Source organism: Felis catus, chromosome B1 (genome assembly GCF_018350175.1).
Source record: "Felis catus isolate Fca126 chromosome B1, F.catus_Fca126_mat1.0, whole genome shotgun sequence".
Classification (NCBI taxonomy): Eukaryota; Metazoa; Chordata; class Mammalia; order Carnivora; family Felidae; genus Felis; species Felis catus.
The window spans coordinates 107,876,102-107,899,595 of NC_058371.1; the positions used below are offsets into that span (position 1 = coordinate 107,876,102).

At 33.8% G+C, this 23,494-nt stretch overlaps 1 long non-coding RNA gene across 4 annotated transcripts in view; it reads right to left on the reverse strand.

Moving 5' to 3' along the window:
• Positions 1 to 23,494, reverse strand: part of LOC123384970 — a 476,510-nt gene that overhangs the window by 99,058 nt on the left and 353,958 nt on the right. For all 4 annotated transcript variants that reach the window (XR_006596843.1, XR_006596840.1, XR_006596841.1 and 1 more), the window contains exon 7: positions 11,544 to 11,681. This is a non-coding gene — a long non-coding RNA (uncharacterized LOC123384970). The remainder of the gene's footprint in view (positions 1 to 11,543; positions 11,682 to 23,494) is intronic.

Consider the following 23,494-nt stretch of genomic DNA (forward strand, 5'->3'; position numbering starts at 1 on the left):
GCCTACACTAAATTCTTAATTTTACTATTTATCCATTATGAGTTAGATAAGTCATTAACTTTTTAAACTTTGTATTTTTCTCTGTAAAACACACACAAAAACAATTTTCAAAAATATTTAACAAAGATTCTGTTAATTAACATTCAATTTAAAATGGGCATAACATTCCTACGTAAACTTTATTCTGCTATACAATCTAACAGCTCTTTTCTAAAAACTTGTCATTATTATTTTATTCACTGGAATGGGCAAACCATAAATGTAAGAATAAAACTTTTATTTATAGTATCTCCCATTTCTATACGCCAGGCACTTAACATGCATTATATTTCTTATATTTATCATTAAAAATCATAAATGTATGAAACATACATCTTTGCTTCCCATTTTATGTATTAAGAAAAAAATAACGAAAACTCAGAAATGTTAAGTTATATGTCCAATCACATACAGCTAAAAAGAGCCAGTTAGCTAAAAACTCATTTCTATCTCCTTCAGCATAAATGAAATTTTCTCGAATAGATATTAAATCTCAAATCATTATTTATTTAAAATAATGAGGCAATATATTAGAATGAATGCTACCTTTCCCTTGTAATAGCTACAGTGTAGCTGGGTACCTGTTATTAAGTATGTTAAGTATGTTGCTGATCACTCTGGGAACGATCAATAAAGAAAATGTATCATGTTGCTACCAATTGTCATGGATGCCAATATTTGAGAAATACCAGTTCTTGAGGAAATTCTCTTGGAGGCACCTTGAGATTTTAAAAACTCACTCAAACAAACAAAAATTTATTTACCCTATCCCCAGCTTCATGTACTTTAGAAGTAGATGTAGAGTTACTTTTGAGTTTCAGAGAGAACGTTTAGATCACATCTGGGTGATCTGGTTGTGTGAACTCGGTGATCGTTATAGAGCTTAACAAGCTCAGGTGCAACTGTCAGATTCAAGACACTTGGAGATTCAGGACACAATTGTGAAATACTAGCTAGTAGTCTTCCCTAGCCACTATGCTCAGTAATCTGAAATATAGCTCTGAAAAGAGTTATACCACAAGGATAAAAAAAAAATTATCCTCTAGACTCCAACGAATGTACATAGTAAGACGCTGAAAAAGAGGGTATGTGTAAATTCTCTTTATTTACCAGAATAAAGCTATCTCTGATAAAAATTCATTGTGCAGAAAGTATAATGAATACCTGTTAATTTATCCCAAGGAACTCTATCCTCTAAGTTTCTCTTTTCTCTAACTTTACTTTCTATCCTCTACCATTTGACTTGATTTCAATGAGTTTCTATTTTTTTCTTTTTTAAAAGGATTCATCACCTTGCTTAAATTGTAAGCTTTAATGTCTTATGTACTGAGAATATATTCAGAGTAGTGTAAAGCTAATGGCAATTATTCTAATTTTAAATAATAAATTATTATTGTTAAGGGCGGGCTTTAGGCAGGGATTTGATATTGCAAGATAAATTTGTCCAGATCCCAGTTCCAGTTTGTCGAGGAGAAAGATTTTCCTTACCAGCAAAAAGCAATTCATTGACACCAGCAGAATACCTAAGATTTCAACTAAATTCTGATACTATCTATCCAGAGACAGTGTCAGATCCCACAGGTGAGGGCTCAGTCCTACAAAACTTCCTCCCCTACCCCCACAACTTCAGAGGCCAGTAACAAGGCCAGGTTGTTACCTGTACTTCTGACCCACTAGCTATAAATTAGAGCTTCTCACGGCCCCCTCCTTGAGTTTAGTTAATTTCTAGAGCAGCTCACAGAACTCAGAGAAAGATGTTACTTATTGGATCGCTAGTTTATATAAAAGGATGTAACTGGGGAACAGCCAGATGGAAAACATTCACAGGGTAAGCTAAGGTGAAAGGGCATAGAGCTTCCATGTTCTCTTTGGACACCCCATTGTATCAGCACCTCCACATGTTCATCCATCCATAAACTCTTCAAACCCAATCCTTTTGGGTTGTTAAGAAGTTTTATTACATAGGCATGCTTGATTAAATCATTGGCAATTGGCAACTGATTCGACCTCCAGTCCCTCTTCCTTCCAGAGGTCAAGGGATAAGATGGAAAATTCAAACCCTTAAACCAAGGTTGATTCTCCTGGCAACAGCCTCTATCCTTAAGTGCTTTCTAAGGGTCACGTCGTTAACATGAGAAACACCTCTATTGCTCTCATTACTTCGGAAATTTTAGGAGTTTTAGGAGCTCTGTGACATCAATGGGGAGGAAATATATATATATATTTCCTATTATAAATCACAATATCACAAAGGTTAGGGAATACACCAGAGAATATCATCAATGGGATGATGAAGTACCAAAATAAGAATAATTCAAATTTTAAATATATTGTAATATATGTTGTTATATATATGTATATATATAAAACAATAAATGTATATATTTTATATATATTGTTTTTTTGTTTTATTTTTCCTTACAACCTATAAATTAACCAGCATTTCTCATTCCTTATGCCCAATGTAATAGAAAGAGTAAAGTTAAAAATAGTTTTGTGGGTTTTTCTGAGGCATAATTGATATCCAATATTATATTAGTTTCAGGTGTAAAACATAATGATTTGATATTTGTATATACTGTGAAATGATCACCACATAAGTCTAGTTAGCATCTGTCAACACACATAGTTAGAGAACTTTTTTCTTGTGATGAGAACACTTATGATCAATTCTTTTCGCAATTTCCAAATATGCAATATAGTGTTATTAACTACAGTTGCCATGCTGTACTTTACATGACCATGACATTTATTTTATACCTGAAAGTTTGTACCTTTGGATCCTTTCACCCATTTTGCCACTCCCTTTACCCCCACCCGTAGCCTTTGGCAACCACCAAGCTGTTCTCTGTGACTATGAGCTTGTTTTGTTTCATTTTGTTTAATAGTTACATTCCAATAAAAATTTAAATAGTCCTTCATACGTCTGTTAAATAATATCTGGGTTTGACCTCTAATGAATATGCTCCCCCACTTTACCTCATTTTCAAGCCTGGGATAATTCTTAATTACAAAGTAAAGAGCATGGAATAAATTCTATAAAACAAAATCCATTAGAACTATGAGAAAGTGTAAACACAATTTTAGTAGGCTACATATTTGACTTGTCCTCAAGAAATTAAGTAGATAATTGGACTAACATAATTTAAAAAGTGCAATAAATACTTTTGTTTATATGTATGAATTTACATATCTATAAATTGAAATATATGTAAAATTAAACATTACTAATACATTATCTATGCAAACACATACACATGTATACACACATATATAAGCCCCGCACATATATTAATACATGATGTTTAGCCTAGACTGAAAAATAATCATCTTTTAAAAATATGTGATTTTCTTTTAAGGAGTTTCCTGGAAGTAAAGAACGGTTAGCTCATGACTGTTCCTTTCAATCCTCCTGCTTACTTAAGAATTAGAGGATATTTATTCCATTTTTGGCAATATGTTCTTTGAAGTTTTAGTTTTCTAATATTGTTATAATTTAGCAATATATTGCTATTTGTGATTTTAATTTTTAAATTATATATATAATGATGGTTACAAATCTGAGTCATGAGGAAATGAATTTTTTTTTAATGTTTATTTTTGACAGACAGAGAGACATTGTGAGAGCTGAGAAGGGGCAGAGAGAGGGAGACACAGAATCCGAAGCAGGCTCCAGGCTCTGAGCTTTGAGAACAGAGCCCGACGTGGGGCTCGAACTCATGAACCTTGAGATCACGACCTGAGCTGAAGTCTGACGTTTAACCAACTCAGCCACCCAGGTGCCCCGAGGAAATGATTTTAATGAAAGCAGTTGCTTTTACTGCACTGCTCCTTGTGTATGATCAGGTTTCCCAGGATCATATCATTTTCCTAATATTTTTTACATTCATTTGGGTATAAATTCATAAAATCATATATATTTTTTATTTATCCACATTAGAATTCTCACTCTGATAGATATGGATTTAGCTCATTTAATCATTCATCACCACAAAGACATCTCTCCATCTCTATGTTCCTTCCCTGTACTGTTAACATTTATAAGTTTAAATTTCATTACCTGTCATTGTTGTGGTGGTTGTTATTATATTATCTATAAAGATAATCCTTTAGCTTGGTTACTAGAGGCAATGGGGATAGAGGAGAAGCTGAACATTTTTTCTTACAATGTCTTGATTTTGTTTATCCATAGGTTATTGGACTTTAGTGAATATGGGATTCTGTTTGTTGTATTTTTCCATAATCCTGCATTTGATTGCTGTGGCTGAGGACTCTATGTAGTGAGTAGGATCTTACTAATCTCTTCAATCGTCATTTTTAATTTGACAAGACAGTTCATTTTTCATTTGTGAGATTTTGATATTGATTTTTACACTATCCAAAGGTGCTGATAATTTGTCATCACACGCTGGCAGCAACAAAGACAAAAAGATTCAGGAATGACACAAATATAGCATAAATTCTACATAATTCTAGGGTTATTTTTGTAAACTGTCTTTTATATTTCTAAAGTTGTGGCTATTATGCCTCTCTTTTGTTACTCTTAATTGTGTTCCATTCTTCACTTCAGGTATAGGTTGATTGGATAAGTTGAAATCCATTAAAAACATGTATATATTTTTAGGGGCACCTGGGTGGCTCAGTCAGTTAAGCAGCCAACTTTTGATTTGGGCTCAGTCATGATCTCACAGTTTGTGGGACTGAGCTTTGCCTGGGGCTCCACACTGACAGAACGGAACCTGCTTGGGATTCTCTCTTCCTCTCTCTATGCTCCTCCCCCTGCTCATGCATGCATATACTCTCTCTCTTAAAAATAAATAAAATAAAAATTTAAAAACATATATATTTTTAATTATGTAAATATGATTCATTGCAGAGACACAATGTGGCAGGTAAATTCTAGGATGGCTCTTCATAATGCCTGATTCCTGATGTCAACTACAATTCCCTGTCCTTGTGTGTAGGCAAAACCTGTGACCTGCATCAAACTAGTAGAACATAGCAAAGTTTATGGGCTGTCTTCCCATGATTGTGTTTCACTACATAACTCCATCTTGCTTGTAGAGTCTTTTTAGGACTCACTTTTGCTGGCTTGTTGAAGTGAGCATGGCCAGAAACTGTGGGTGGCCTCTCTGAGCTGAAAAATGTCTCTAGTAAATTAGAATAACCTCCAGCCACTTGCTAGGAAGAATCCAGGAATCTCAGTCCTACAACTGTAGGTTGTATTGCACAGTCTGTATAAAATGAAGTTTTTCATTCATTCATCTTGATCAGCACTGAACAGAAGCATTCAGTTAGGAAGTTTTACATTTCCTTTGTCACTCTGGAAAATCCCTTCTGTTAATTCCACGGTATTGGAAAAATGGACCCCTAAAAGATATCCACATTACATCCTTAGAATAACTTTATTCTATATATCCAGTACTATTTTAGGAAGTAGGTAGCTCTTGGCCTCACAGAGCTTATATCTTGGTGCTGGCAACAGATGGACAGATATTTGATGAGTATTTAAATAAATATTTATTGGGCAATTAATAAAAATGACAAGAGGAAAGCATATGAAAGTGTAGAAAAGTGGTATTTTAGACAGGTGGTAAGAAAGGCCTCTATGAGTATCATACTTGAAGTAAAGATTGAACACAGAAAGAGAGGAAATCTTAGTGATATCTGTTATAAGACTATTCCAAAGTCAAAGATTACCAGTGGAATATCCATAGAGTACTAGCTTACTTTGGATAGTATGGAAAAGAAAGACGCCAATTTGAGATAAAAGAAGCGGGGGAGAAAGTTGTAATAAAGACAGAGGGCCTGGTGCAGTTTTCATTTTAGGTGTCTTGGGAAGCCATCACACTTAGAGTAGGCTTCTGAGCAGAGGTGTGACAGAAATTTACTTTTGCTTAAAAGGGATGACTGCTATAGACTGTAATTGGGTTCCCCCAAGTCATATGTTGACGTCTTGAAGCCTAGTACCTCAGAATGTGACTGTATTAGAAGAGTCTTTAAAGAAATAATTAAGGTAAAATTAGGTCATATGGATGGCCCTTAGTACAACATAACTGGTGTCCTTATAAGAAGAGGAAATTTGGACATACTGAGACACACCTAGGATGCATGCACACACAGAAAAAACTGTGTGAGGACAGAGTGAGAAGGTAGCCATCTTCTCAAGGAGAATAACAAAGGAGAGAAGTCTCAAGTGAAATCAGTGCTGCTAACACCTTGACCTGGGGCCTCTAGCTTCCAGAACTGTGAGATTTCTGAGATAATAGATGTCTCTTGTGTAAGCCACCTAGCGTTTGGTATTTTGTTATGGAAGCCCTAGCGAACTAATACAATGACTCTGGTTAATATGTGGAAAACATATACTAGCAATGTAGGTTCAGACGTAATACCAGAGTGAGATATTGGCAACATGGGCTACAGAGGTAGCAGAAAATGGTGAGAGGTATTTAGATACTCTCTCTATATATATATATGGAGAGAGAGAGAGAGAGAGAGAGAGAGAGAGAGAGAGAGAGAGAGAGAAAGAGAAATTAGAGCCATTAGGATTCCTCAATAAAGTGGATGTGGGATGTGATATATATTAAGGCCTCAAGGAAAGGATAATCCAATGGTTTTGCTCATGGCCATGTTTCATTCTGATTCCATGTTGAAAGTAAGATTATTTTTCTAGTCTAAAATGTGTTTTAACAAACAGTAGCCTTGTTCATTTGTTTGCTTTTAATAAATATCTTTCACTAATGGTAATTTGCATTACACATTATACATTAAAAATAGGAGCCAAATAACTTAATATTAGATTTAGTTAATCTCACCTGTCCACAGTGAAGTTATTAGACAGCCTAGCTGGAAATATATTCACTGAGTGACAGTATGGCAAGTCTCTTTTCAGTTTTGAAAAGTTTGGATGAATTCCAGAGATCAATGTAGAAATTAATTGCTTACAGTTTCTGGCACAAGTCTTCTCATCAGCACTGATTTTTTGAACAGCCATCATAACAGGGCATTGCTTGCCAAGGTAAGGAGCCTGACAGTTTCGCAATTAGAGAGGACTGGGGGTTGATCTGTTGGTCTTAGGAAGAGATATGCACAGTGTACAAATTACATGCAAAGGCAAATTAATCAGAGTGTTTTAAAAAGAATTGTTTAGCATTCTATCATTTAACTTCTCTGTCATTCATTTCATCTCTCCCATAAGGGACAGAGTTGAAAATAATTAGACATAGATATTTCTGAGCTTAGCTATTTTTTGTATGTGTTTTCACAATATTGTACTTATGATTTAATCATTCTAGAAATTATGGAAAATTGATTTTTATGAAAATAAAGCATCTGGTGACATAAATAACGTTTGCAGAGTTGAGTAATTTATAACACCTAAGGCATTGCATGTGGTGAACTTTAACTCAGAGTGATAATGGAAAGCATCACCCTATCCTCTGAAGGTTTCAGAAAAGTACTCTGTGCTATGAAGGAACACAGATAGATGGTTTGTGTATTATAAATTAGATTTAAATTATTTATGAAATGCTAGCTTTACCACCTCATTATTCCATGTGAACTTTCAATTTATGTACCACTAATCCTGATTATATAACTAAATAAATTTTGTGATATATAAATATTATTTCCCAAACAGATGTATTTATTTAATTCTCACACACATTCTCTTACACACATGCACACTCCAATTTTCAGTCTTTACTTTGATATGTTGATCTTTACTTTTCTGTAACTCAGGTTAATTTTTATTTTGAATTACCTATCAACGTAGAAGAAAGTTAATTTTAGTTAATCTGCTACTTATCTCCTTTTTCCAGGGCTGAGTGAAAATTCTGGGAGGACATCATACTACCAAATAGTAGGAAGCATATACAGTCCTCATATCTATATAACAGTATACATATCAACCAATTCATTGAGATGCATCATTCATCTATTTGTCTCTAATTTGTCAGTGTTGTGACCATATTCTTTAGTATTTCCTATAAAGGCGCTTGGGTCCAGCAGCTCTCTGCTCATTTCATGTTCTAGTTAAGAGACAGTTTGCTACTTTTACATCTCACTGATATAAAAAAATGTTAGAAGCCCTTTACAGCTTCAATTGACTAGCTTCATGATCGCCATTTTTCTTTTTTAAGTCTTGCTGAATGCGTATAGAAAGACAGGCACAGAGCTTTGTCTTTTCATCAAATCCTAGGATATAGGCCTTTCTTTAGAACCGACTGATCTATTATTTGCCCCTTCTTTTGCCTTAATCAGGAGAATAATTTGTAGCCTTCAAAGGAAGTCTACATACTTACAGATCCCTTATTATAATTTCTGAATATCTATCAAATATTCTGCCTATGAATACAGTCTTTCAAAATTGCTTGAGTTCTTTGAAACCAAAACATTTAAAAAATGTTATTTTAAAATTGTTTTTGGTCACATTCCTCCCCTGGGAAAATGAGCACCAAAAGTCATAAGTGCCTGAATGAGAATTGGGGAGAAAGGTATGGAAAGTAAAATGAAAAGAAAAAAAAAAAAGAAAAAAAGAGTGTAAGTTACTATCAATGAAAAAATTAAAAACATGTTTGCGAGGCAGAACAAGGCTCAATTTGTAAAACTTTCTCTTTTTGTTAAAATGTTTTCAATTTATTTATTTTGAGAGAGAGAGAGAGCATGAGCAGGGTAGGGTCAGAGAGAGAGGAGAGAGAGAATCCCAAGCAGGCTTCACACCATCAACACAGAGCTCCATGTAGGACTTCAACCCACAAACCATGAAATAATGACCTGAGTCAAAATCAAGAGTTGGACGCTTAACCAATTGAGCCACTCAGGTGCCCTTCATTTTGTAAAACTTTCAATAGTGTTTTCAGTTTATAATATTTTCAATATATATAGAACATATAATATATAAAGGGGATTCTGGTTTTCTTGATTTTGGATGTGGATCCTTAAGCTGAAAAAAAAATGGTGTCAAGTAGTTCTGCAACCTGAAGCCAGGAAAAGAATCACGTCTACAGAATAAGCTAAATGGATACTGAAAGGTACTCTCAGAAATAGTGTATCACCACCTCCATGCTTTATGAGAAAAGTAAAGCTATGCCTGAAGAGATTAAAGACTGTAAATATATATAAATATATATACATATAAGTATATATATATACACACACATATATATATACTATATATATAGTCATATATATATATACATGTATACGTATTCTTATACATATATATACATATATGTGTATATATATGTTCATATGTAGAGATATAGATAAAGATATATATGAACTCTTTGTATAGCCAAGGAAGGTTTTAGTTGTAAAGAGTGTGCTTTGTAATTGTAAGTGTGCTTTGTATATTCTCTCTCTTCTTGAACCAAACTCAAGAGTATGAGGGGAAATGCTTCTGCCCACATCCAGCCAATTGAAAGGCCTCAAAATAATCATTGGGAGATCTTGCCATGAGTCCACTGAAGTCCAAGGGACATCTGACTCCATTGGTCAACTCTAAAGTGAGCAATGGGTACTAGAGTTGCTACTATTTAGCAGCAGAGCATGGATAGCTGGCATTCCATCTGGGTAAGGATGCCTGTAATTCTCTTGTGAACCTTGCATAAGGAGTCAGACAGGGCCATCTCTAATAGATATACTGAACGGGCTAGGAAACACAGATAGCAGTATAATCATCCAGGCTGTATAAACAATGCCCAGAGAAGACATTACTCACTTGATAAAGTGAAATAGTGAGAGATGCCCGACAATGGAATTCTCTTGGAGAACTCACATATCTAGGGGAAACAGCCAGAAATTTTTAACCTATAATATACTAATTGCTATATTTTCTAATCACATGTATAATTCCCAGTCATATGAAATCTTTCCCTATGTCTCCATGCCCTCCTATAACAGCCCTTATCATGCTGAGGGGGATAAAACAGCAAATAAGAAGAAGGAAAGATGTACAGCACAAAGTAAGAGAACAACCACAAGTGTATGGGGTTTTATCCAAAGGGAGCTATTAAAAGGAAAACTGATGAAATGAAAATGCTTACCTTATATTATAGAGCCTAGTTTATTTAAAATACTTTAAATATATTTAAATACTTTATATATACAAATATATAAATACTGTAATATTTCATGGACTCTTATTGAGTCTATTTTTTTCAAAACACTTCAAAAATATATAGTGCATGATACTATTTGCTTCTACTCATAAACATACGTTTCCTGATTAATACAACTTTATACTATAGACTTTAATTAAAAAATTTAAAATTACCTGTGTATCAGTCTCCTCTTTTCTCTAGAGTATTTGGGAAAAAGTAGAATTAATCATTTCCTAGGGTAGTTCTAGGATGTAACTGCTTTTTTTGTGCCTTACTTATCACTACTGCATTGAGGCTACTGCTTATCATGGTTGGAAAGATCATAAATGATCACCCTTCCTAGTGCTGGCTTCACCACTATAACTTAAGCAGAAGATTGAATACTGGTTGGTCACGGCTTTGCACTATTTTTGCTCCCAGTATCATCATTCAAGGCTCTCCTAGGTATACCAGATTTAACTGAATATTTAAGGCAATTGATCAGTTTTATTATGCAATAGAAAAACTACCTAGGATAAATATAACATATTTCTAATATTAATGAAAAGTTAGTTGAGAACCTCTCTCAAAGAAATTTCATAATTTCTAGCTTGCCTAGTCTCACTCACCTTTTGGTTTGCATCATTCTCTATTCTCCGTGTATTCCTACTCCAAAAACATTGTTCATGTATAAAGAAATTTATCTTTGTCCTTTTATCCCCTCTCACCCTTTGCTAAACTGCATCTTCAGGTCTTTATTCCCAGGCAGCTTATATTCATTTTCATGAATTAAAAAAAAGCCCTAGGTGTGTGTGTGTGTGTGTGTGTGTGTGTGTGTGTGTGTGTACACATATATATGCATATATATGCATGTATATGTTTACAACTTAAATCCAGATGCAAGTATAAAGTAGACAATCATTTTTAATTTCTTTTATATCAAAGCATTTGTCTTTTTTATATCTTAACAAATCTCTCCTTTTATCTTTATAAGGAGAAGTTATATATAGCAGAAATTATAATCAATGTAGATAAATATTTTTAAACAATCTCTAGCAATCCTAACAGTATAAGATGTCCATTATAGTACTAGTCAGAATGCCCACATGAAACAGATGGTGATCTCAAATGGTATAAATGAAAGAGAGTTTAATGGAACACTATCTACAGAGGTGAAGACAAGGTTAAGGAAAACTTAACAAGTGATAGTGAATAGGTACAGGGCTAGCATTAGCAGTCAGCCATTCATACCCTTATGCTGGTAGGGAATATGGAGCTAGTGGTTATCACATCTGATTGCTACAGCTGTTAAAAAACAAAACAAAACAAGACAAGACAAAAGAAAACAACAGTGGTGAGCAATCACTGCCAAAGTACAGCCAAAGAGAAATAAAAGTGAGCCAGGATAATAAATACCCTGACCTTTCTCCAATTGTCCTTGAACCCTTCTAGGGCTGCCCATTGGGCAATTCTCCCAGATGATGAAGATTAAGAGGCTTTGTCAGTTGCTAGCCAGTTGGTCAACGTTTGTAGCAGGACAGAGTACGTGGAAGAATGGACCTGGAGGCATAAATGGAGAATAATTTGTACAATCTACCTCTTTTTCCCATTAACATCAACTCAGATGCTTTGTCTGGATGTAAGACTCAGATAAATTAGCAGAGCAAAGGAAATGATGAGACCAAATAAAAAATGGTTGTTTTTATGTAGCTAATCATTATCCCTATACCATTTATTCCATGTTACCCCTACCTTCTATAGGCATATACACTGGTTGGAACTTTTTACGTAGAGGGTTAACTTGACACAAATCTTCATCACATGGGACACAACTTCTATGTGCTCCTGTCCTTACCAGGTTGACCACTATTATTGAGCACAGGGGAAATAGGAGGAACTTAATAGGAACTTACTTTATAATATAGTGATATGGTTGTTCTTGACACTACTGGGGAGAAGCAACTTAATTTTCCTTTAGTAATCAGTATCAAATCACCTTGGCCAGCACATTAACCCCTTTCTGTTAGTTTAATAGCAGAAACATTAAATAAGAAGTGGACATTCTTAATTTTCAATTTAAAAGATACATAACTATATTTCCTAGTGAAAGCATTCCTTCTAGGGTATTAGAAGACCTAAACATAATTATCCCAAGATCACAGAAATAGAATGCAAAAAACTTTTTAAGTGTGCTACCAGAGTAGTAAGTGGGGGTTGGGGGGTAGTGATTCTTGATCACTCCCAACCATGAATCCCCAGGCCTTTGCTTTCTTTCTGTGGAGTAGATCAAACTGAATATTGGGTCATGGATTTAAAGCCAGAGTGACTGTATTTCCTAGTTTAGCCCAGGCAGTGCCAGTTCAGAACTTTTGTCTTATCATATTGTGTAGTTCTCCTTTCCTTCTGAAAAATGTCTCGCTTTACACAGTAAGTTATATGATCATGTTATTAAAGGCACTAATGCATGTTACAGAGCAGCTCCCTATACTTGTAGGGAATTCTTTTTGTCTACTTGACATCATATTTAATTCTGCAATAAGCCACTTAAAAATTTTACCAACTCAGATAGAGTACATTAAGACAAATGAATTCTTGTCTTTTCCCATGGCCTCACTTTTGGGTGTTTATATTAAATTCCCTGGTTGAGGGCTATGTTTTTGAGATACCTAGGTGATGACTAAAACATTGCTACTAAAAGTGCAGCTTGTACCTCAGTGCTGATTGCCAAACTACCAGTTACCAGTCCAGGACTAGATTTAATTCAGAAACTGAGAAAAAAAGATTAGAATATTTTATAGAATTTTTACATGGCTGCTATAAGCTAGCACATTAACATTGGCCCCATCTCTGAACATATTATATATCCATTAGAGTTCTACAAACTTATGCCATGAATTGAATGTCAAACCAGCTGGGTATTTATTGTATGCAGTAGGCCGCACTGTAACACTTGATATTTTAAGATTAGTTTGTCAACTGTAACCTAAAATTATATAAAAATCTGAGAATATGCATTTATAAACTTTTAACATTTATAAATTTAGCATTTACAATAATTTTAATTTTTATTCAAACACTGTTTTTATGTATTATAACTTTATTAGCTAGTTTGGGGAAGTAAAACCTCTATTATTTATTTTCAAACTGAATTTAAAGATATGAAAATAAGATTCACTGGACAATTTTGTCAAGATAAGGCACATATATTCTAACAATAGTAGTAAAGCAAATTAAAACAATAGACTGGTTCTAAAATAAATGAAGAATGAAAAGCTCATACTAATTTTATTTATTTGGTTTATTTTTATAGCTGCAATTTTTGGTGAGATATTTAACGTTAAGTGTGTCCTTTGAGGAGATGTACTGGCTAACGAAGCCATCAAAACTTGACCTATCCATGGCTAACATTTTGGTGTCACCTGTAGACTATAGGAATACGCCACTCTGGGCACATTTTTGGTTGGCATAATTGTTTATTTATAAGAGAAATCAGAATTTTTTAATGGAGAGATTTGCAAAATTAGATGAATTGGGAAGATAAAATATTTATACTCTAAAAGGAAGAAACAAAAATTGTATCTAGTAGAGACTTAAATTCTAGGTCAAATAGGTCTTTAAGAATGTCTTTGGTAACTGCACTGCATACCTCAAAATATTAAGGTAAATTATTACCTAATTTAAAGAAAGATATTATCTAAGAATATCATTGTAAAGATAATGGGTGCCTCAACAGTTTATACAGTTCAGCAAAATAATAGAATACAAAAATAAAAAAGAACCAAAAGAAAATATCATTAAGAAAGGACAAAGCCAAACATAATAGTCATGAATCTAAGTTTTATTTTAAAGAAAGGCAACATTAAAAAAAATCTACCTATAGGACAAGAAACAAACCCCAAGTTTTGTTTGATACTAGTAATGATTAAAGAAATATTTAAACATGAACGGCATAAAAATGATTAAAATTAAAAAGTGGCCATTAAATAAAGACAAAAATTTAAAAAAATAAAAGTATATAAATAGCATGAAAAATAAAATTCTTGGTGAAAAAATAAATATTTAAACAAATGTCTAGTGGAAAGGTTTTTACAAAAGTGAAGTTAATGGTTATTATAATTAAAAAAAAGTGTACTGAGCAAGCATGCTGGAAGTCCTTGGGATGTCATGCATTAGAGTCGATGATTTTGATATCAAAGCAGGACAAAGTTTTCCCCATAGAAGATAAGTCTTTAATGAATTAGTTTAAACACATTTGGTCTTCAAAAAATTTAAAAATACAAATAATAATATATTTATGATCTGATGAATATCTTTGTTTTTTATTTTTATCTTTTATTAATTGTCATATATCAGGCTTATGTAAAACTTTAGACTTTAGAGAACCTTAAAGATTAAGGAAAAAAAACACACACATTGTAGTGATTAGTAAAATGTGGCTCAAAAGATTAAGAAGGCTGTTCAAAGAGGGCTGTTTTAGGACTAAATGCAGATATCATGACTTCCTGCCAAACTCACCACGTATTCTTATTTTTATTCTCTCTATATGCATATAAAACATAACTTCTCAAAATGCATGAATGACAGCACATAACATTTATTTTAAATTGTTATAATTATGATAAGAAGTAAGAATTCCATATTAAATATATGACTATTGTTGATTGTGCTAGATTTTCTCAATAACCACAGGATTTGGTCTCTGACAAATTTCTACACGTATGTATTTTAGCTGGAACTATATGTCAGTTTTCTGACAGAGCTTCCATATGATTAAGATTTCCTTTTTAGAGGAACTGTAAGAGCTCCTCACAGAATACAGTTAATAATCTGTTTAAACTAGCTACATGTTTTCCAATTACTGGTCAAGAAATTTTAAATTACAATTGCTAAAGAGATAATTATTATTTTTTTTAAATTTTTTTTCAACGTTTATTTATTTTTGGGACAGAGAGAGACAGAGCATGAATGGGGGAGGGGCAGAGAAAGAGGGAGACACAGAATCGGAAACAGGCTCCAGGCTCTGAGCCATCAGCCCAGAGCCTGACGCGGGGCTCGAACTCACGAACCGCGAGATCGTGACCTGGCTGAAGTCGGACGCTCAACCGACTGCGCCACCCAGGCGCCCCAAGATAATTATTTTTAATAGAAATTACGGATTGACTTATAACTGATGTCAGGCAAATGGTGATTACTCATTTATTTTCAAAACACTGCTCTGCAAATTTTTGAGGAAAAAGGAGAGTCTCAAATGATATTTGGATTGCATAAAGTCAATTGAATCAATCTGACATAAAAGAAGTGATTATGTCAAAACGAAAATAACCTTTAAAATAGGACAATAGGGAGCAATCCATTTCATTTATTCTTTCATTTTTCTTCTTTTATTTAACCTTATGCCAGTTTATCTTTGTATTCTAGATAGTAATACCTTCAGTGAAAAAGTAGACTTAACTCTTATTTTGTCTGGTGTTTTTCTTGCTGCTGCTGTTTCCCCCCCTCCCCCAAGTTAACCCAATAAGGTATTATTAAATGTTATTACCTTTTATTCTCCAAGAAAACACTTTGTAAAGTTTAAATATTTCATTAGACCCTAAAGCAATAATAATGTGGTTTACTATCACAGAAAGATTTTATTTATATCAAACTTTAAGAAAAAACAAAACAAAAACACAAGCTTTTTGTGTTTTTATACTTTAGAGACAAAAATTACAAAGCCAAACAGGTGTTTGAACAGATACTATTAAATCAAGTCATCATCTACAATTTTACCTATACACTTCAGTTATTTTTTTTTTTTTTTTTGCCCAATAGGATACTGTGACTACTATGTGAGTTCCCAAGTATTTGAATTCCAAGTTTGGACAAGATATGTTACAGCACTGATTAGGATTTAAGCAGCTTTTCCTTCTTACAACATAAATAGGAAAAGGAAGTTATTTTTCATGAAATAAACACAGCTCATTTATTTGATTATAAAACCAGATCCAAAAATGATACACGGTTCTGGGAATTTTGGGTTTCATCTCTTTCAATCAGAGGAAGACCTTTTCTTGCTAAGGCTGTAACATGTTTATATTAAACACTAAAAGAGACTCATTGATTTCCCAGCTCTCTGACTCATGCATTCTGAGATTTGAAAGTTCACAACAAAGGTAGCCAAAAGTAAGCCTATAAAATGTAAAATGCGTTCCAAAACCATGTTCAGCTTATGGTGAAAGTCACATTTTAGTGAAATTTTTCTAAATAAAAGAATCTAGTTATAAAGCACTATGATTAATGGCAGATGTGAATAAGCATACCTGTTAAAAATGTATAACTGTAGTATTACCTTTGGCCAGGATTTGTTTTGGAATCATCACTGTGGAACATTTGTATCAAAATTTAGAAATGGACCATTTAAAAACTTAAATGTGTAAGGAATTAGGTCTGAGTACTTTAAGACATCAAAGAATGGCAGTAGTAGACCACATAAGTGTTTCAAAAAATGGAAATTTTAACTGGTGCTGTTTTTTTTAAATTTAAACAAATCAGAGGATTAGTTTTAGAGATTATTATTTAGAAGGATAATAATAAAGTGGCAATTTATCACTTTCTTTTCATATTAAAATTTTGAGTAACACTGACAAAGTGCCAAATTAAAAAAAAAGAGAGAAATGCTTTCATAGTAATGAAACTGCTTAATACTTTGCCCCTATTGCTCATAACATGACATACGCATATTTATTTATATCTCTATTCATCTATATTTCTCATATTTAATGTTATTCTTTTAGTAATAGGATTTTTTCTGGAAAATTATTTTTAAAAAATAAAACAACAAAATTTGTTTAATTTGTACTATAATAAGGAAATATTTATTTTATTTTATTTTGTACAAGGAAATATTTTAATAAAAATTTTACACAATATAATTAACTGTTTACATCATTCTTTTTGAAATTAAAAATAAGCCCAATTACTTATGACTGTTTCTCCTATAAAAAAATAAAGAAATCCTGCAAGACACTTAACATTGTGAAAGCTAAATCTAGCGCAACCATGGCATAGATGATTATGTTTATAGATCTAGGGAGAATTTGTCCTGGAAAGGAAATCCCTTAATTTTCTGGACCCGCTTTCCTCATACATGAAGCAAGGAATTAGAATAGATCACTAAGAGAGCACCTCCCCACGTACATTCTATGGGTGATACCTAGCACTAAATGAAGTACTCCTGGTCTGAGAGGAATTCAATAAGGTCGCAAACCAGCTCAGGCTTAGACTGGGATCCTGGAATGGTAAAGCCATGTAATTGCATCCATTCCTCTCAGGAACTTTAACATAGACCTGGTGCAGTCAAGTTTCCCAATTCTTAGTGTAATTATTGTAAATGGTAGTAAGGAATCTCCAGGAGAAAGATGTGCCTGTGTCCTTACCGCTGTGCATGCTCTGGGAACCTGATCCCAAAATTCTCTGACTAGGCAGTCTCTAGCTTCCTTCCAAAACTGCAACGACCTTTTTGCTGAGTCAATGATGCAAGGAGGTCAGGTGTGCATCCCTAAACCTGTCTCTGAATAATCCTCAGTCTTTTAGGCTTGAGTAGATCCATTATCAATTGAGAGCATCTAAATCTACTTAGATGTTCTAAATATATGCTGTTGAGAAAGGGGATGGGGACATGGGAGTAAATAAGAGTTTAGATTTGAAAATGTTCATTAAGAGTTCCCTAGAAGGAATCTGAGTGTATCTATAAAAGAGGTATCTAAATGCATGTGTTTAATTTAACAGAGAAGTCTAAGCAAGAGACATAAATTTTAGTAGTCATGATCTGAAGATGTCGTTTAAAGCTAAAGGAGTGCTAGAAATCACAGGGAAAGAACTCTGAATAAGAAGAGAAAGAGAAGGGGCGCCTGGGTGGCGCAGTCGGTTGAGCGTCCGACTTCAGCCAGGTCACGATCTCATGGTCCGTGAGTTCAAGCCCCGCGTCGGGCTCTGGGCTGATGGCTCAGAGCCTGGAGCCTGTTTCCGATTCTGTGTCTCCCTCTTTCTCTGCCCCTCCCCCGTTCATGCTCTGTCTCTCTCTGCCCCCCCCCAAAAAAAAATAATAAAAAAATAATAAGAAGAGAAAGAGGAGCTGTCTGATGTTAGTCCAGTCACACTCTGTTCTAAGTTTCATCATTTCCAAGTTTAGATGATGAAAGTATCAACATAATAGAGTTGTGGTGAAGTTCAAATAAAATAACCCACATAAAGTAATTTAGCAAGCTACCTTGATCAAAATAAGTGCTTCATAAGCATGTCTTATTGTTATTACTTTATTGTTTTGTTTTATTTTTGTCAAATAACTTAAAAAGTGTTAAATTATTATGTTTTGTTTTACTATTGTTTTAAATTTTGTTTTACTTTGGACTGAAACATGAATCTCTTCAATATATAATGTATGGTGAAAAAGAACAAGCCTGTGAAAGAATCTGATAAACAGTAGGTAGAAAAGTAAGAGAAAAAAATAGAGGTTGTCTTGCCATAGAATGTGAGTGAATCTGCATAAGAGAAAGCAATTATCAAGTAAGTTAATTGCTGATGAAAGATATTATAGGGTAAAGACTGTGTTTTGGAATGTATATCAACTAGTGAATTTATGATGCAATTTTAGTAGTTTGGTAGAAAAGGAGAGCACATTGCAGTACATTTAAGAATTTATGGGAGATAAAAAATCGAGCCATAATATTTGCATCATTCCTTGAAGTGAAGGTGAGCAGAGACCAGTAGTTTTAAGGAGTAGTAGGGCCAAGTGGCATAGTTCATTTGTTTGCTTGTGTGTATGTTTGTGTATTGTATTTGTGCTTGTGTGTTTTAATGGGAGCACCTAAATCATATTTGTATGACTAAAGGAATGAGTGACTAATTGAGTTGTGGGGAGAGATTAAATAATAAAATGAAATAAGATATCATATGATGGACTACTGAGGAAAATCTGGGTTTTGATAGGGAGGATTCTTTATTGTTACAAAGAGCAGAGAAAACAGTTTCACAGGTCTACATGTCTGTATATTCATTGAAAAAAAGAAGGCTAGAATCTATTTTCTATTTTTTTTAAAATAAAACAGATTAGCTAGTCAATAACTCTGGAATAGAGACTTAGACATATGGAGAAGTGAGAAGTTTGAGAGTAGAGATTTAATTATGAAACAAACCATCAATATGAAGATCCATGATGTGTGCTGGGGGGAGATGAGTTTGGTGATCTTTAAAATATAATTACCTCAGTCAGCTTGAATACTTGACTTTCTCCAGTTACACTTATACTAACAGTGTTGGCATTGGAATATTATACGTAAGTATATAATTGTATACATTTACAGTGAAGAATGAGATCTTGCCAGGCTTGTGGGACAAGAAAAGAGAGAGAAGAAAGAATGCAGGTGAATTTACGACACATACAAAAAGATAAAAATAATGTTGGATGAGGAAAAGTAAAGAAATTAAATAGCATGAGAGATTATCAACATCAGTGGATTGAAAGTTGTAATGAAGTTAGAAATTGTACTGTATGAAAAGGAGTGTTTGGTTAAGGATGTGATTCTTGTGTTAGTGCTTTGACACTTGAGAAATTTTCTGCTGATCCTATTTACAGTGTATGACCACATAAATGAATATTTTAGCAAGATAGGAAGAAAAATTCATTGGAGATTAAGAAGTCATGAACTGAATATAATTCAGAGTATATCAGAATTTTTAATGGCTTAGTCAAGTCTACTGAAATCTCATAGAGTTATGGCAGTATCTGTAATAATGATAAAATAAGGCAGTCAGGGACTAAAGCCTTCCATGATTTTGGTATAGTAATCAACTGGTACACGAAACCTAAGGATTAGGTGGATGGAAGAGATCATTTTTTTATTTACTCAAAGAACTAATGTTATACTACTGCCACATTAGAATGATTAAATTTATAAACTTAAAATAAGCTTCTCTTTAGGTGAAAGGGAGTGAGAGATACAGCTGTTATGGAATGAATAAGTCATAAGAATAAAAGCTACAGGACAGGGAATATAGTCAGTGGTATTTTAATAGCATTGGATGGTGACAGACGGTAGCTACACTTGTGGGGAGCATGGCATAAGGTATAGAGCTCTTGAATCACTGTTTACATCTGAAACTAATGTAGCATTGCGTGTCCACTATACTCAAATAAAAAATAAATAAATAAAAATAAGTAAAATAAGTTTCTATTATATGTACTGACTTCTCTAATATCATTGAATAAAATGGTAAGCACCTCTTTTTAAAAATCCTAGTAAGATCAGAAAATTATTTGATTAATGTTTAAAATTTTACCCTGTTTTACTTAAATTGATGAAGAGGTCCTATCTAGTACATCTAAACCAGAATGCCAACAGTGGACTTAATTGAATTCTTTCTCAGTTTGTTTAGTATTTAAAACTGTCTGACATAAAACTAATCATCTTGAGGGAAAAAGATAAAACAAAATATTTTTCAAAAGAGGATATGAATATTTTATATAATAAGATACATTATTTAAAGCATTCTACAGAGAGCACTTAAGGCATTTTGGAAATAAAATGGTGAATGTCAACCTTGTTATCTACTGCTCTTATCTAATGGGAGATACAAGAAGAGATATTTTTAAAAGTCAGTGAATACAAATGCTTTAAAACAATTTTAATCAGTACAGGACTATGATGAGAAAATGAATAAAGATGACGTAATGACTAGTAAAATAGCTATCCACCTATACATTTATTAACTCCATAGATTTAGAGTTTAAAAAATAAAGAAAAACTTGAATCACATTATAAGATACTAAAAGTATATAAATTTAGCTTATCACTTATGTATGTTATTTAAGGAAAATAATGTGTCTTAGGAGTATAAACCATAAGAATGGAAAATGTGTGAAAATAAACAATATTTAAGGCATATATGACAAAAGCATGAAATAAATAGTTAAATTATATATAAGAAGAATAAAGCACTCCTTCCTCCAGCTATTGAGAGTGTTGGTGACTGAAAGCTTCCAGCTGAACTACCCTTCTGAGACTGCCCTTGGTCAGAGATGATCTCTTAAAGTATGCCTTCTTTCCAGAGTAGTGTACATTATATTACCAGTCAATACTGGTATAAGGAGCTTAGTCCCATTATCCCAATTTGGGACAACTCTTCAGAGTCATTCAAACTCTCGAGATCCCCTAGAATCATCTGAATCTTCCATTGTAATGCATTGCAAACAAACTTCCCCATCTACTAATACTGTCTTCTTCATTTATAGGTATTAAAGCCAAAGGCATACCATAATAAGCCTTTTGCACACAATATGTTTTCTGTAGATCTGACCTGTGATAGTTGCCATAAAGTGGTCTGAAAAAGAACAGATTTTAAAATTGGATTGTGCAGTTGTTTCAGCCACTAGTCATGTAGAATCCCATCATTGGTGGCTAAAGTGAGCTCAGAAAGATCTTAGCATGTAATAGTAATGCACTCATTAAACTTAATTACTGATGACATGGGATGAGATAAGTCTAAAAGGGAATACAATGTATCAGGAATTTGAGAAATATGGGAAAATAGTAATTCTAATGACAATAATATCAGATGGCTGCTGCTGGAGGCAGCTGATATGATTGGAGACATAGGAAGAAAGTCTGAGTATAGTCACCAAGTGAAATCTGTGAATGAAAGCCAGAGAACCTCTCTGACAACATATAAAGAGATTCTCACGTTTTGTAGAATAAGCTGAGGACAGAGAAACAAATGTCATGCTTAGGACTTAGTTATATTATAGAAGGAGAACTTTAGAGAAGGTTGAAATTTCAGCTATAGCAGGTCCACGATGCCAGGATAAGGGAACACTGAAATGTGTGATGATGACATCTGCTTTGAGTCAATCCAGATTCCCCTGCAAAAATAGCACCCTTCACATCGTTAAAGAGTAGTGTTTCTCACCTTTTTGATCACTCACGATGATGCAGAGACCTGCACTTTGCAAGGCAACATATATCCCTCCCACCCCAGGATCTGTCCCCAGTTCCCCTCCTGTTAATAAATCAATAAATAGGATTAAAGCATTACATAACTGCAATAGGGAAATCAGAGTCTGCTCCTAAACCCCAAGGACCTACAGAACCTACCAGCAGGAGCTGGAAGACTATGTGAAATTAGATTCAAGAAGATTAAATTATAGAAATAAAAAAGAGTTTATTGATATGGGAATGTTTCCCTGTTGCATAGGATTTAACACCTTGACAACTGCTAACATACTCCTAGGCTGGCTCTTAGAGGCTTTGAGTAAAGTGTAAGTTCATACTAATTAAAGTAGCATGATCACATTGTGAAGGAAGAGAACAAAAGTCTCAGATGGTTGGCATACTAGCATATATAAACTATGGCTGGAAATCCCACCAAGGATTGTGCAACACTACAGGGTCTAGCAAACATCCCATTTAGCAAAGCAAAAAGTAATGTGTTGGTAAAAGGAGTGCCATCTTCTTTGAGAGACTCCTTGATGGCTGTTGTCTTCAGGCCAAGTAGGAAGATATGTCAGTAGGAAGATATGATTATAAAATTTGCCACCCTGAGAATAATCCACCTAAATGACCCTTAATCAAAATCAGTTGTTGATGCTTAACTGTCAGAAGCCCATTGGGCAAAGTTACTGTAATGAACAGAAATGTCAGAACAGTGGCCAGGAGTACTGAACCCAGTAGCTATGGCAATAATTACAGAATATGGGGCTACTGGGGACAAGATAGATGAGTATATCCAATAAAGGTAAATGTATACAACCAAAAGTAATTGAAGGTGGATAATCAGAAGCCTGAGATGGCCACCCCAATAAAATCTCATGATTCTTATCCAGTTGCCAGATCTAAGCCAGTATTTACACATAGAACACATTGACTTCACAGGTTGCACTGCCTGAAAGAGAGGTTAGGTCTCAGGAAACAAGAACATATCATAAGGATTAACCTACCCTTCCCTCAATAAGAATTATGACCTTTTACTTATGTAACATATTTGGAAAAGGGAAATTCCCAATTGATTCAAGTTCAATGACGACATTAATTTTCAAATACATGACACATTATCATGACTACACCTAGAGCATTTGCAGGCCAGGTATAAAATGGATTTCTGTTTTTAAGTTCAGCTCTCAGTGAGCCCATCAGAATCAAGATCCATGTACTGTTCTTCTCCCCAGTCCATGAATGTATAATTGGAATGGCCTTACCTGGTAGGTGGTAGTACTCCAATTAATGTAGTGATTATCTTTTTTAGAAAGATTTGGCAAAACATGAGTCTAAAATATTTTGCATTTTTTGTGTTTTTTTGTTTGTTTTGTTTTTAGGCAAAGATAATATACTATTCTTTCAGTT